The sequence below is a fragment of the Eumetopias jubatus genome, unplaced genomic scaffold (genome assembly GCF_037043125.1).
Source record: "Eumetopias jubatus isolate StellerSeaLion01/CBP00866 unplaced genomic scaffold, mEumJub1_p1.0 scaffold_15, whole genome shotgun sequence".
NCBI classification, from domain to species: Eukaryota; Metazoa; Chordata; class Mammalia; order Carnivora; family Otariidae; genus Eumetopias; species Eumetopias jubatus.
In genome coordinates, this window is record NW_028274821.1 from 48,323,882 (window position 1) to 48,338,627 (window position 14,746).

At 36.3% G+C, this 14,746-nt stretch overlaps 1 pseudogene; it reads left to right on the top strand.

Moving 5' to 3' along the window:
- Positions 1-13,318: 13,318 nt before the first annotated feature.
- Positions 13,319-14,031, top strand: LOC114218216 (non-histone chromosomal protein HMG-14 pseudogene; annotated as a pseudogene).
- Positions 14,032-14,746: the final 715 nt, after the last annotated feature.

Here is a 14,746-nt window from a genome sequence, read left to right on the forward strand (position 1 = left end):
ATATTTTCTCTCACTCTGTGGCTTGCATTTTCATTCATTGATATCGTACTTTGGTGAACAAGAGTTCTTAGTTTAGGTAAGCTAATTTATTGGTCTTTCCCCTTATTTTAGTATTTGTATCTTGTCTAATAAAAATTCTTCAGAGGCGTCTGGTCGGCTCAGTCAGTTAAGTGTCTGCCTTTGGTTCAGGTCATGATCCCAGAGTCTCAGGATGGAGCCCTGCATTAGGGGTCACTGCTCAGTGTGGAGTCTGCTTCTGCCTCTGACCCTCCCCCATCTTGTGCTCTCTCTCTCAAATAAATAAATAAAATCTTTTTAAAAAAATTCTTCATTACTCCATGGTAATGAAGATGTTTTCTGCATTAACCTCTAAATATTTTTCAATTTTGCCTTTCACATTTAGGTCTATAATACAACTGAGACTCATTTTTGTACATATGTGGGAAGTTGGGGTTTGTTTAATATCTTAAAAAAATTTTTTTAAAGATTTTATTTATTTATTTGAGAGAGAGCATGCTCAAGAGAGCACAGGAGAGCAAGCATGAGCAGAGGGTGGGGGAGAAGGGCAGAGGGAGAGGGAGAAGCAGGCTCCCTGCTGAGCAGGGAGCCCAATGCAGAGCTTGACCCTGGGACCAGGATCATGACCTAAGTCGAAGGCAGACACTTAACCAACTGAACCACTCAGGCACCCCTAATATCTTTTCTAAACTATTTCATGTAAACCCTGTAGTCTTTATCATATGTGGCCACTGAAATCTGTGTTCTATTAGCTTAAAGGTCAGCTAGAATTTTAACAGTTTCCTTAAAGGCTTGGAACCGAGAAGAGAAAGAGAGACAGAGAGAGAGAGAGAGAGAGGAAAAGAAAAAGAAAAATTCTGCAGTCTTTATAGATTGGCTTGTTATTGGTTCACTCCAACATTTGTCCGGGCCTTTTAAAACTCTGCCTTAGCCTATTCCTAATTGCATGGAACCTGAAGGCCAGCCAGAGGGAAAGCTTAGGGTCTTCTCAAGCCTTTTCTGAACATGCATTCAGCCATGTTTATGCACATGGACTTCTCCATTACCCAGTGTGTGAATGAGCTTTTAAATGCCCTTATTTTATCACGTTATCTCTTTTCCCAACCTCTTCCTTTCCAGGCTTTTTATCTGGGAAGTGTGTCTTTTTCTTACTACTCCTTGTCCCAGTCTACTGCAGCCAGTACTTTTGCCTTCATATCCTTCTGACAAAAACCACCAAGGAAGCCACCCCAACCCTGGGAACACTTCAAGTCAGATGAAACAGAGGCAAGCCGGTCCTTGAGGGAACTAGATAGCTCAAAACACAAAACACAGTTCTTTGAGAATTGGGCCCATTATTGTTCCCTTTGGCATCAGCAACCTGAAGGGTGTATGGGCTGCCATCTTATGGCTGCCACCAATCTGGTAAGTGGGAGATGGTGGGAAGGCAATGTAAATTGCCACTGTGCTTTTACACAATACAGCAGCTCCTTTCTCTTGTAAGCTTTCCCTTCACTGTTTTAAGTTTTTCACTAAATTCCAAAAGTCCCGAAACATTGATTCTGATAGTTCTTTCCAGCTTATTTGTTTTTGTGTGTGTGTGAAGGGTCAGAGCCCCAAGGTTTACTACTCCTCCATTTTCAGTGATGTCATCCTCACCAGCTTTTATCTGTAATATTTTCATTATTCAACTCAAAATATTTGATAATTGTTATTATTTCGTCTTTGACCAAGGGTGTTACTTAGAAATGTATTTCTTAATTTCCAAATATTTGGGTATTTTCTAGCCATCCTTTTAAAAATTTTCTTGTGTAATTTCCAGATCAATGAATGTATGGAGGGTGCCTGGGTGGCTCAGTCATTGAGCATCTGCCTTCGGCTCAGGTCATGATCCCAGGGTCCTGGGATCGAGTCCCACATCGGGCTCCCTGCTTGGCAGGAAGTCTGCTTCTCCCGCTCCCACTGCCCCTGCTTGTGTTCCCTCTCTCACTGTGTCTCTCTCTGTCAAATAAATAAAATATTTAAAAAAAAATGAATGTATGGATCTAATTTTTAAAAATTGTGGTGATTGGCTTTATGACTTATGATCAAATATTGTAAAGATTTTGTATGTGATTAAAAAAAGTTTATTTTCAGTTCTTGGATATGGTGTTCTCTATAGGTCCATCTAGTATTTGTATCTAAAGTCTTGCCAAATTTGTGCCTTCTTATTTGATCAGTTATAGAGGAATCAGCTCTTTATCTTAGCTAGGCTAAATGATGCGGCTGGCTGAGATAACCTTAAAATCTCAGTGATATAGTGTGAAGCCAGGCTGACGTTCTACATGAATTTTGGTCTGTGAGAATAAAGATAAGTTGATGTACATTTTAAAAGGATCATCCTAGCTGTGTTGTGGAGAATAGCCCTTAGGTAAAAAGGAGAGAACAGGCAAACAGGTTTGGAGGTTATTAAATAACCATATAAAAGATGACGGTGGTCTGAAAAGAGAATTTTAGAAAACAAACTGGAGCTGGTAAGTTGTGATCAGATTCTAGATATATTTTGAATGTAGAAATTATAGAATTTGATTATGGATTGGATATAGAGGGTAAGAGAAAGAAAGAAACCAATGATGCTTCCAAAGTTGTGGTCTGAACAACAAGACTGGGTGGAGAGATGAAAAAGAAACAGGAGGATATCAAGAATTCTCTAGTGGACATGTAAAGCTTGAGGTGTTTAATAAACATCCAAATAAAGAGGTAAAGGATTATATTTATGTGTCTAGAACTCAGGGAAGAATCAGGACTGAAGATAGAAATTAAGAGTTATATGCTTAGTATTTGGAACTCCTACAGAGGCCAGGAACAGGTCACTTGGAAATGAATATAGACAGAGAAAGAAAAGAGATCCCAGAACTTAGCCCTGGGCAACCTCAAAATTTAGTGATAGGGAAAAGGAAGAAGAAACTGCAAAGAAGCCTAAGAAGTGGTTTGTGATATAGAAAGAAAACCTTCAGAGATTATTATCTATGAGGTCAAGATAAGAAAGTTTTTGTTTTTTTTTTTTAATTATGGTGTTAATAGTGTCAAATACCCTGATGTTCAAAGTGAGGACCAGTCATTGGACTTAGAAATGTGCAGGACGTTGATAATATGAACATGAGCAGTTTTGGATGTATGATGGGTAAGAATATTTAATTGGAGTAGGTTTAAATGTGAAAACGTGGAGAAGAGGGAATGACTTTTTGAGAAGTATTTTTCTAAATGATATTAGGTCAGTAACTAAAGGAGAATAGGGAGGTCAAGGAAGAGGTTTTTCTCTATGGAAGATAGTGTAGCATGTTTGTATCATCCAGTAGATGGGATTTTTGAGCTACACAACTTGAATGGTCAAGAAGGAATACTAACCATGACCCCCCAAAAATGCTGGGCAGGGATACATGATCAGATAATCTATCCTAAGAATAAACAGGGGCAAAAATATGAATGCATGTTGGCAGGTTTGGGAATATGGAACTTCTCTCCTTTTTGCTTTCATTTTCTGAGGGAGAAAAGAAACAAAATCACCAAATTAGATAAGGAGCAGAAAAAAGGCTCTTAGGTTTTGGGAAGAGAAGCAAAGATTTGAAATTTGTACCTAGGAGACTGGGAGAGTGAATAAACAATGGCAATACAGAGGGTGTATATAGGCAGCACTGCAGGCCCACGTGAGTTTTTAACCATAGAGGTTGAATGTCATTAAGGTTGTGTGTTTTAATCCTGTCACAGTCCTCTTTCCAGAGGCAGGGTGAAGTGTCTTGGAGTGTCTGAAGAGTTGGATGTAATTTGCCAGGGAAGAATGATGGAGGGAGAGAATGCAAGGCAGAGGTGAAAGTGTAAGCGAGGGAATATTATGACTATGGAGCATGGTGTCCAATCCAGATGAGGCTGGAAGAAAAGATGGATGGGAGACATTTAGAAGGTACAAGTGATTTTTTTTTTCCCTAGAGATAACTACTGATTTTTAGTGAATTTACTTACAGTCTGTTTCCCATTACCCACAACAGTATCTAATTGTACACATTGATGACTTCCTTAAATTTTTTTTTAATTTTGTGATAACAGATTCACATGCAGTTATAAGAAATGGTACAGACATATTCTGCATACCCTTTAGTCAGTTTCCCTCAAAGGTAACATCTTGCATAACTAGAGCATACACGGCCAGGAAATTGACATTGATATAATCTACCGACATTCTTCAGGTTTTACCAGTTTCATATGCACTTGGTATGTATGTATGTATGCATGTGTGTATCTTTGGTTCTGTACAGTTTTACAACATGTATACATTTGTGTATCTACCACAATCAAGATACAGAACAGTTCCACTACTGCATCCTTTATGCCATACTTTTATAGACACAGCCACTACCCTCCCTCCTTGGCAAGCACTAATGTGTTCTTAATCTGAATAGTTTTGTCATTTCATGAGTATTATAGAAATGGAATCATATAGTATTTCCCATGTTGAGACTGGATTTATGTCACTCAGCAGAATTCCCTTGAGATTTATCCAAGTTGTATGGGTCTACAGTTTTGTTTTATTGCTGAGTAGTAATTCATGATGTGGTCTACCCCAGTTTGTTTGACCATTCACCAGTTGAAGGACATCTGACTTGCCTCCAGTATTTGGCTGTTATAAATAAAGCTATTATAAACATTTGTTGATAAACAAATGTATATAAACATCCGTGTAAACATAACTTTTGAGTTCTTTGGGACAAATGCCCAAGTATGCAATTGCTGAGTTGTTTGAAAATGTTTAGTTTTGTAAGAAACTAGCATCCCCTTTACTTGCATCACTGTTCTATTTTAGAATCCCACCAACAGTGTTTGACATATCTTTGCCCATGTTCTAATGGGATTATTTGTTTTTACTATTGACTTTTGAGAATCCTTTATATATTCTAGATATTGGTCCTTTGTCAGTTATGTGGATCACAAATATTTCTTCCCAGTCTGTAACTTGTCTTTTCATCCTTGTCACAAGATCTCCCATGGAGCAAATCGTTTTAAAATTTTGATGAGATCAAACTTTGTTATTTTTCCTTTTGTGGATTTTGCTTTTGTTATCAAGTTTAAGAACTCTTTGCCTAGACCATTTCCAAAGATTTTCTGAAAGTTCTTTTCTAAAATGTTTGGTTTTACATTTAAGTCTGTGATCAATTTTGAGTAAAACTCCGAAATTTAGACTGAGCTTCAGTTTCTTTGCCTATGGATTTCCGATTGCTTCATTTGTCAAAATGTCTATCCTTCCTCCACTGAATTGCTTTTGCTCAGTTGTTAAAAATAAGTTGGAAATATTTGAGTGGGTCTATTTCTGGGTCTGCTATTCTGTTCCCTTGTTCTATGTGTCTATTTCTCTCTAAATATCATAGTCTTGATTACTGTAGCTATCTAAGAGGCTTTAATATTAGAAGGATTATTCCTCCCACTTTATTCTTCTTTTTCAAAATTGTTTTAGCTATTCATAATCACTTTTTATACATCTGCAAAAAAGTATTGCTTAGGTTTAGGTCTGAATTACATCCCCCCTATTGATTCATTTAAGGAAAATTGACATCTTTACTCTTCCCATCCATGACCACATTATGTCACTCCATTTACTTAGGTCTTTTTTTTTTATTTCATTCATCAGAATTTTGTAATTTTCACAATACAAATCCAGTGCATATTTTATTAAGTGTAGATATTTCATATATATTTTGCAAATCCATGTACGTTATTTTCTTTGGAGTAATTTTAATGATTTTTTTTTTATAACCGTTTCTATAGGTCAATTGTTAGTATATAGAAATGCAATATGTTGTGTGATTTTGTATTTTGCAATCATAATGAACTCACTTATTAGTTCAAGGAGTATTTTTTTAATATTCCTTCAGAGTTTCTCATAGATAAACATGTCATATACAAATACAAATTTATTTCCTCCTTTCCAATTTTTGTGCTTCTTATTTCTTATCCTTGCACTGTTTTAGTAGCTAGACCTTCTGGTAATATGTTGCATAAGAGTGGTTAGAGTAGACAGTACTCTCTCATTCCGTCTTTGCAGAACGCTAACCAGTTTTTCATCATTAAGTATGATGTTAGCTGCAGGCTTTTTGTACATGCTTTTTAAAAATTGAGATAATTCCTCTTTATTCCTAGATTACTGAGAGTTTTTATCCAAAATGTGTATTGGATTTTTTTCAAATGTTTTTCGCAACCTTTTTATGTTGATATAGTAGATTATATTGATTTTTTAAAATATTTTCAGTTGGAAAGAGCAGTTTAAACTGAATGTCATTAAAGTGTTTTATTTTTTATAAATCTTATATATAATATATAATATAATATTTATGTATACATTATATTAGATTAGATATATTTAATTATATATATTTAATTATATGTATAAATATTATGATCTCATATTCAACAATGAGAGCACATTGTTTGGTCCATCTTCAAACCTTGGAAAGGACATATGCAAGTAGATGAAATATTTGAAAACATATTTAGCTTCATAGTAAATGTGACTTTTAGTTTTCAAAAAGTTGAGATTGTTTATGTTATTCCATTCTCTAATCTTTGGCAGAATTTCTATCATGAGGGACAGTAGAAAATGTGTTACAGTAACTGTCCAACCACTGATGCTATCTCCTCTGTTTTCTAAATATTACAAATGTTAATGGGATCATAAAAACACACATAGTCTAGGGTGACTTTTTTTAAAATAAAGAGTATACTGAGATTCCCGAGAACACTTCTGTAGTTCTAGCTGGGATGAAGCAAAGCACCACAACAGATTTCTGTAATGACTTTTGGTTGTGTCAGAAGAAAGTCACACTGAAGCTCTGAGGGACTCAAGAGAGGAAGAGGAGAAGTCAGTTTTTCTCATAGTAATAGACTGGACAAAACAAGAAATAAATTATTCTGGTGCTTTTTCAAAGAGGAAATAAGGAAGAAACAACCAGAGCAACAAAGAGGGGTGGCTATGTAAGATTCTGGAAGATTGTTCCGTGTTGACTGCCTTTTGTTATGCCCTATTTTCCATTGGTAATTAGTGATAAAATCCTTATACTGAAAAGAGCTTATTTTCACTAGCCTCCAGGAGGAAGGAAGCTAGTTCTATAGAAGAGAGAAATACATTTAAACATCTGCAACTTGCAATTAGAAAATAAGGCATGAATAAGAAGCCAGTCTGGGATCCAGAATGTGACCTAGGAGATTACTTAAATCATAAGAGGTCCACAGAGGGTTTGTAATCATTTATAACGTACTAATCTAGATATTTTTATGGTTTTATATAATAGCATCATTACAAATGTATCATTGATGTACCATAAATAGAATAACAGCTAGTGAAAAAACAATTATATAACAGATGTATATATCCTCAATCCTACAAGAAGAAAAACATCACAGTAAAACCTCATTAAAAAGATCAGAAAAAACTTCAAAACATTAATTTGGTAGAAATGTAAAGTTTAAAGTCGGTAAATGGGGGTGCCTGGGTGGCGCAGTCGTTAAGCATCTGCCTTCGGCTCAGGTCATGATCCCAGGGTCCTGGGTTCAAGCCCCACATCGGGCTCCCTGCTCAGCGGGAAGCCTGCTTCTCCCTCTCCCACTCCCCCTGCTTGTGTTCCCTCTCTCATTGTGTCTCCTTCTGTGAAATAAATAAAATCTTAAAATAAAGTGGGTAAATGAATCTAGTTATTTAAACACTGATATGGAAAGAAAATGGATCTAATTCTCTCATTTGTATGCATAAGGTTTTTTTCCCTAGCCATTTCAACAACAACAACAAAAGGAATAGAGGCCAATTTAAAATGTATGTTTGGATAGAATCTATGACTTCCAGTTATATTATTTTATCCTACGTTGTGAAACATTCAGGTAATATATATTTAAGATTGCCAGAGATATTACATGTATCAGAAGAATCATATATTTATAATGGAACTACTACATGTGCAATGAATGCCTTCATACACTCAATACTTAGAGTCCTGTAATAAATATTTGGAGGACTTCAGTTTTGACCAAGATGGGGTAGTACCATTCTTTCCAGGTCCTCCCTCTTACAACTAAAATATCCTGGACATAACAAGCAGAGTAAGCCTCTCAAAAGTGGCAAGAGGGCACATTGCCTAGGGATTTCAGGACTTGACCAAAAACATGATAGTGAGTTCTCTGGGTTTTCTTATTGTTTTCCAAATATCACAGAAGACTCCAAAATACCTATCAATAGACACAGGTAGAAAAAACTAGGAAAAGCCTGTCCCTCCGAATCATTCGATCAGGACAAGGGTAGCCAAATGGAACAGAAAACATCTGAGCAACACTTACCCTATTCCACTCAAGCACAAATGGAAATACTGCCTTCACTGTGACTTCGGTGAGGAGGAATGGGAAGCAGATATTCTACCCAGCTATACCCATCCCCTCTATGGAAGCAACAACTGTCACTCTGATTTCCCAGTTGGGTGGTGTTGACCGACCAGGCAAGGAGTTGATCTTCTGTACCCTGCCCAGCAGAAGCAAGTAGTGTTCTGATTCCCCTACTAGGGTAGTGTGCCAGCAGGGTCCAACGTGAGCTAAGCCTCTACCTCCTCCACATGGTAGGTGTGAGACTTAATGAGATGGTGTGAGCTGATGCAGCTAATCACTGCATCCCCAGTGCTTCCCCTCCCCTTCTCCATAGGTGTTAGTGGGACCCAGCAGAGACCACAGAAATATTCCCAACAGATTTTGATGACAGAACAAAAACAACTTAATGGAGGAAGAATAGCCATTTTAACAAATGGAGCAACTGGAAAGTCATAGACAAGAAGAATTTTTTTAATAAACCTCAATATGAACCTCAGACCTTAACTCAAAATTGATCGTAAACTTAAATGTAAAATTTTTTAGAAAAAAAAATCAGGAAAAATATTTAGAATCTAGGATTAGACAAAATTCTTTTTTTAAAATTTTTATTTATTTATTTGAGAGAAAGAGTGAGGGGAGGAATGGGGGAGAAGCGGAGAGGCCGGGAAGGGGACAAGCAGACTCCAAGCTGAGCTTGGAGCCCTGCACAGGGGCTTGATCCCAGAGGGACTTGATCCCAGGACCCTGAGATTGTGACCCGAGCTGTAACCAAGAGTGAGATGCTTAACCTACTGAGGCACCCAGGCGCCCCTAGGACTAGACAAAGTTAAATTTGACAGCCTTGTAAAGGGGATGAAAATACAAGCTACAAACTGAGAGAAAATATTTGCAAGCCATATATCTGACAGTGCTAGTATTAGAAAGAACTCTCAAAACTCAACAGTAAGAAAACTAAACAAACCAATTAGAGGGGGAGAAAAATATATGGACAGCATTTCAATGAAAAGGATATGGACATGCAAATAGACACATGAAAATATATTCAGTATCATTAACCATTAGGAAAATACAAATTAAAACCTCAATGACATATAATTAAGCACTATTTATAATGGCTAAAAAAATAATGAAAATAACAAATGCTGGTAAGGATGTGGAAAAAACGGACCATTCATATGCTACTGGTGGGAATAAAAGTGGTCAGTTTTGGCCAATTTTTCTAATAAAGATAGAATTTTTTTTTTGCTCTAGATTTTTTCCAAGAGTTGCCTGAAAATCTTTCTCAATGGTGCATATTTTGTTTAATAAAGTTAGTTATTTACTAAACACAACAAAACAACTTACTATTTACTATAACTAAGTCAATGTTGTATGGACTAATAGAAAAACAGATCAATTAGAGTAAAAAGTCCAAACATGACCTCCCACATATATAGAAAATTGATTTTTGGCAAATGCTCCAAGATATTCCCATGGGAATGGAGATTTTTTTCAACAAATTCTGCTTGAACCACTGTATATACATATGGGAAAAGAATTTTACCTTGACACTTACCTTACAACATATATAAGTATTTGAGATGGATCATACACATAAACATAATCTAAATGCATGTGCCTTTTTGAGAAATCATAGAAAAATATTTGCTTAATTTTATTGTAGGGAAAATTTCTTTGATATGATAAAAAGTCATGAAATATAAAGGAAAAAATAGAAAAATTGATTTTCACCTAAATTAAATATTTTGGTCATCAAAACCACTGATAAGAAAATGAAAAAAAAGCAAGCCATAGAATTAGGGAACATATTCTCAAAACACATAACAAAAAAGATTTTATTCCATATACATGAAAAATATATAGAAATCAGTAGATAAACAACCCAATTTAAAAGGGGATCAGAGGGGTGCCTGGGTGGCTCAGTCGTTAAGCATCTGCCTTCAGCTCAGGTCATGATCCCAGGGTCCTGGGATGGAGCCCCACGTCTGGCTCTCTGCTCAGCGGGAAGCCTGCTTCTCCCTCTCCCACTCCCCCTGCTTGCGTTCCCTCTCTCGCTGTGTCTCTCTCTCTCTGTCAAAACAAATAAATGAAATCTTTAATTAAATAAAATTTAAAAGGGGCAGGAATAGATTCTGCCCACAAAAAAGTAGTTTAGTGAAGTGTAGTTTCCTTCCTGGGAATTTACCCATGGTAAATGAATAATTACATCCCATCAAAGACTTGTATATGCATGTACAAATGTATGAAAGTTTTTCCAATCATGTACTAAAGTTTACAGCAAATTCTACTGATAATCTCCCCCAAAATAAAAATAATTCAAATATCCCCATAATGGGAGAATGAATAACCAATCTTAGTGTAGGAAAAGTTTTAACAGTGCAAAAAAGCACTAAAAATGAAAGAAAAATTATCAACTGGATTTCACCAAAATTAAAATGTTCTGCATTTTTCTGATATCTATTGATGTTAAGCATCCTTTTATGCACAAATTGGCTGCATCCATACGTATCATGGAAATGTAAATTAAAACAAGATTAAGAACTATTTCACGTTTAAAAGAAGACTAAGGATTTGGAAAAACTGGAAGTCCTGACTTCCCATTGGGAATGTAAAATAACATGACTACTTCAGAAACCAGTTTGATAAGTTTTCATACAGTCAAACAGAAACTGGCCTCATGACTCATTCTTTCTCTCCTGGGATTTTACTCTATGTTAAATGAAAACTTGTGTCTACATAAAGACTTGTAGATAATGTGTAAATGTTCATAGCACCTTAACTCCTAATACCCTAAACTGGAAACAATCTAAATATTCCTTAATAGGAGAAAAAGTAAGAAATCTGTGGCACATTATTACAATGAAATATGACAAAGCTTTAAAAACAAACTACTGATACATGCAACAGCATGGATGAATTTCCAAATTTTTATTTTCAGTGAAAGAGATTGAGGTAGGAAAAGACATTAGGGCTCAAAGCTGACGGCCAAGAAAGAAATCTTGAGACATCTTTGGTGCAAAAAGGTGATTTTATTAAAGCACGGAGACAGGATGCGTGAGCAGAAAAAGCTGCGCCGGGGTCATGAAGAGTGGCCTATTTTATACTTTCAAGTTGGGAGGAGGTTAGGGATAGCGTAAGTCTCTAAGGAATTTTGGAAGCAAAGTTTCCAGGACCTTGAGGGGGCTAACTATGGTGGGAAAAGGTCATTTATTACTGTCTAATAAAACCTGAGTTATGAGACCCTTCACATGTATTTCAGTGGGTCATATGCTTGGGGGATGATTGCCAACATGTATCTTGGGGGATAGAGATAAAGGAAGTTTCCAAAGGAATTTTTATATGTTAAAGTAGACTTACAGGATCCTGGGGTTGGGCTAAGATTGCCTTTTGCCCTTAGCAATTTATTAATATGGATGTAGGTGAGTTCCTAGAGGAATGTCACTATGTCTGTCTTAAGGACTTGTCAGTGGGCTGTAAGTAGTAGGAAATTTAATAATTTTTCTTCTGCCTTTGTTTCCCGCATCAGAGATCATCCATGTATTTAAAAAGTTCAAACTGAATTATATGCCTTTGGTGAAAGTCAAGATTAAGCAAAAATAGTCTATGATCACAGAAATTGGATCAGAGATTGACTTTGGGGTGGAAATTGACTGGAAAGGAGCATAAGAAAGCTCAGGGCTAAAAGAAATGTTCTATATCTTGACTGGATTGGTGATTACTTAAGTTTATATGTATGTCAATGCTCACTAAACTCCATACTAAAATTTGCACATTTTTGTTCATGTAAATTATATATTATGAATAAAAATATTTTTATTATGTTATGTTAGTCACCGTACAGTACATCATTAGTTTTTGATGTAGTGTTCCATGATTCATTGTTTGCATATAACACCCAGTGCTCCATGCAGTATGTGCCCTCCTTAATACCCATCACCAGGCTAACCCATCGCCCCACCCCCTCCCCTTTAGAACCCTCAGTTTGTTTCTCAGAGTCCATCGTCTCTCATGGTTCGTCTCCCCCTCCTATTTCCCCTCCTTCATTCTTCCCTTCCTTCTCCTAATGTCCTCCCTGCTATTCCTTATGTTCCACAAATATGTGAAACCATATGATAATTGACTTTCTCTGCTTGACTTATTTCACTTAGCATCATCTCCTCCAGTCCCATCCACGTTGATGCCGAAGTTGGGTATTCAACAACAAATGTTGGAGAGGTTGTGGAGAAAGGGGAACCCTCTTACACTGTTGGTGGGAATGCAAGTTGGTACAGCCACTTTGGAAAACAATGTGGAGGTTCCTCAAAAGATTAAAAATAGAGCTACCCTATGGCCCAGCAATTGCACTCCTGGGTATTTACCCCGAAGACACAGATGTAGTGAAAAGAAGGGCCATATGCACCCCAATGTTCATAGCAGCAATGTCCACAATAGCCAAACTGTGGAAAGAGCCGAGATGCCCTTCAACAGACGAATGGATAAAGAAGATGTGGTATATATATATACCATGGAATATTACTCAGCCATCTGAATAAAAATATTTGTATTTTTTATTTTATTTATTTATTTATTTATTTTATTTTTATATTATATTTTATATTATATCTTATAATATAGAATATATATTTTATATTATATTTTATAATATAGAATATATAATATTCTATATTATAAAATACAGTTATTTTCTAAATTTTGTGGTATTTGTGGCATTTTATAAGTTGTATAATTTCTTTTCTCATTCTAATGGATATTTGGTTTATACTTAACTTTATATTTGTGATTTTACATTCTTTCTCTGAAAGATAGCTCCCATGATTATATAAGCTTCAGGCCCCAGAAAAGTAAATACGGGGAGGAACTACCGGTAGCCGCCAGACAGCCCAGATTCGCGAAGGGTCTCGGCGCGCCGCGGCCAGCAGACACCCGGCACGCCCGCCCCGCCCCCACGATGCCCAAGAGGAAGGTCAGCTCCCCCGAGGGGGCGTCGAAGGAGGAGCCCAAGAGGAGGTCGGCGAGGTTGTCAGCTAAACCTGCTCCTGCAAAGTGGAAACGAAGCCAAAAAAGGCGGCAGGAAAGGATAAATCTTTAGACAAAAAAGTGCAAACAAAGGGGAAAAGGGGAGCAAAGGGAAAACAGGCTGAAGTGGCTAACCAAGAAACGAAAGAAGACTTACCTGCAGAAAACGGAGAAACTAAAAATGAGGAGAGTCCAGCCTCCGATGAAGCAGGAGAGAAAGAAGCCAAGTCTGATTAATACCATAAACCATGTCTTATCAGTGGTCCCTGTCGCCCTTCTTGTACAATCCAGAGGAATATTTTTATCAACTATTTTGTAAATGCAAGTTTTTTAGTAGCTCTAGAAACATTTTTAAGAAGGAGGGAATCCCACCTCATCCCATTTTTTAAGTGTAAATGCTTTTTTTTAAGAGGTGAAATCATTTGCTGGTTGTTTATTTTTTGGTACAACCAGGAAATAGTGAGATATTGAATGTGGGAGGCTTTGATTGTCTTGGGTGTCAGCTCAACATTCCATAGCTGGGGTAGTTTTTATATCCTATAATACCAAGCATACTAAATGGCAATTTGGAGTCGGTCGTGCATTTACTATGTCTTGAATATTTTAAATTACTTCTATTCCCATGTTGTTTTTGGTAGAATTGTTTCCTAAAGAAAACCACTCCTAGATCTTGGCTCTCCCGGTCCGAATTCTGGTGCACTCTGTAACATCTTGGTCGTGGTAGTCCGATTTTCCTAGTAACTCTGTTAATGTGCTGTTCAAGATTGAGAATTTGAGTATGTAGTATATATATTAAATTGTGAATTAATGAGACTTAACAATGTAACAGTGTATCAGCATTTGAAGATCTTGGTACTTGATATACTGTTAAGGAAAATTTGCCTCCAAATTTTAAGCTGGAAGGTCACTGGAATAACTTTTAGAAAAGAATCACAACTACATGGTTTTTTTAGATTTTCGGTACATATGTTAAGAATTGTGTACAAATTGAAACGTCTGTACTGATCCTCAAAACAACCAAAAAAAAATTAAGGATTTTTTGAAGCACATAAAAAAAAGTAAATACAAATTTGTGTGTGTGTGTGTGTGTGATTGCAAATCTTTTTCTACAAATATGCTTCTTTCAGAAATTCTTTCCTCCTTTCTTCTTCACTCAATCCAAAGTCATTATTGGGACTTTTTCTTTTTTTTCTTCACCTCTATTCTTCAAATTCAACCATTCTCATATACATCTTACTCCTCTAATGGAGTGACTTTTATGAAACCATTACTTTCATGAAACTTTCTTTAATAACCCAGAAAAATATATGTGTTTCAGTTTCTTTTTCTTTTTTTAAATAATTTTTTAAAGATTTATTTA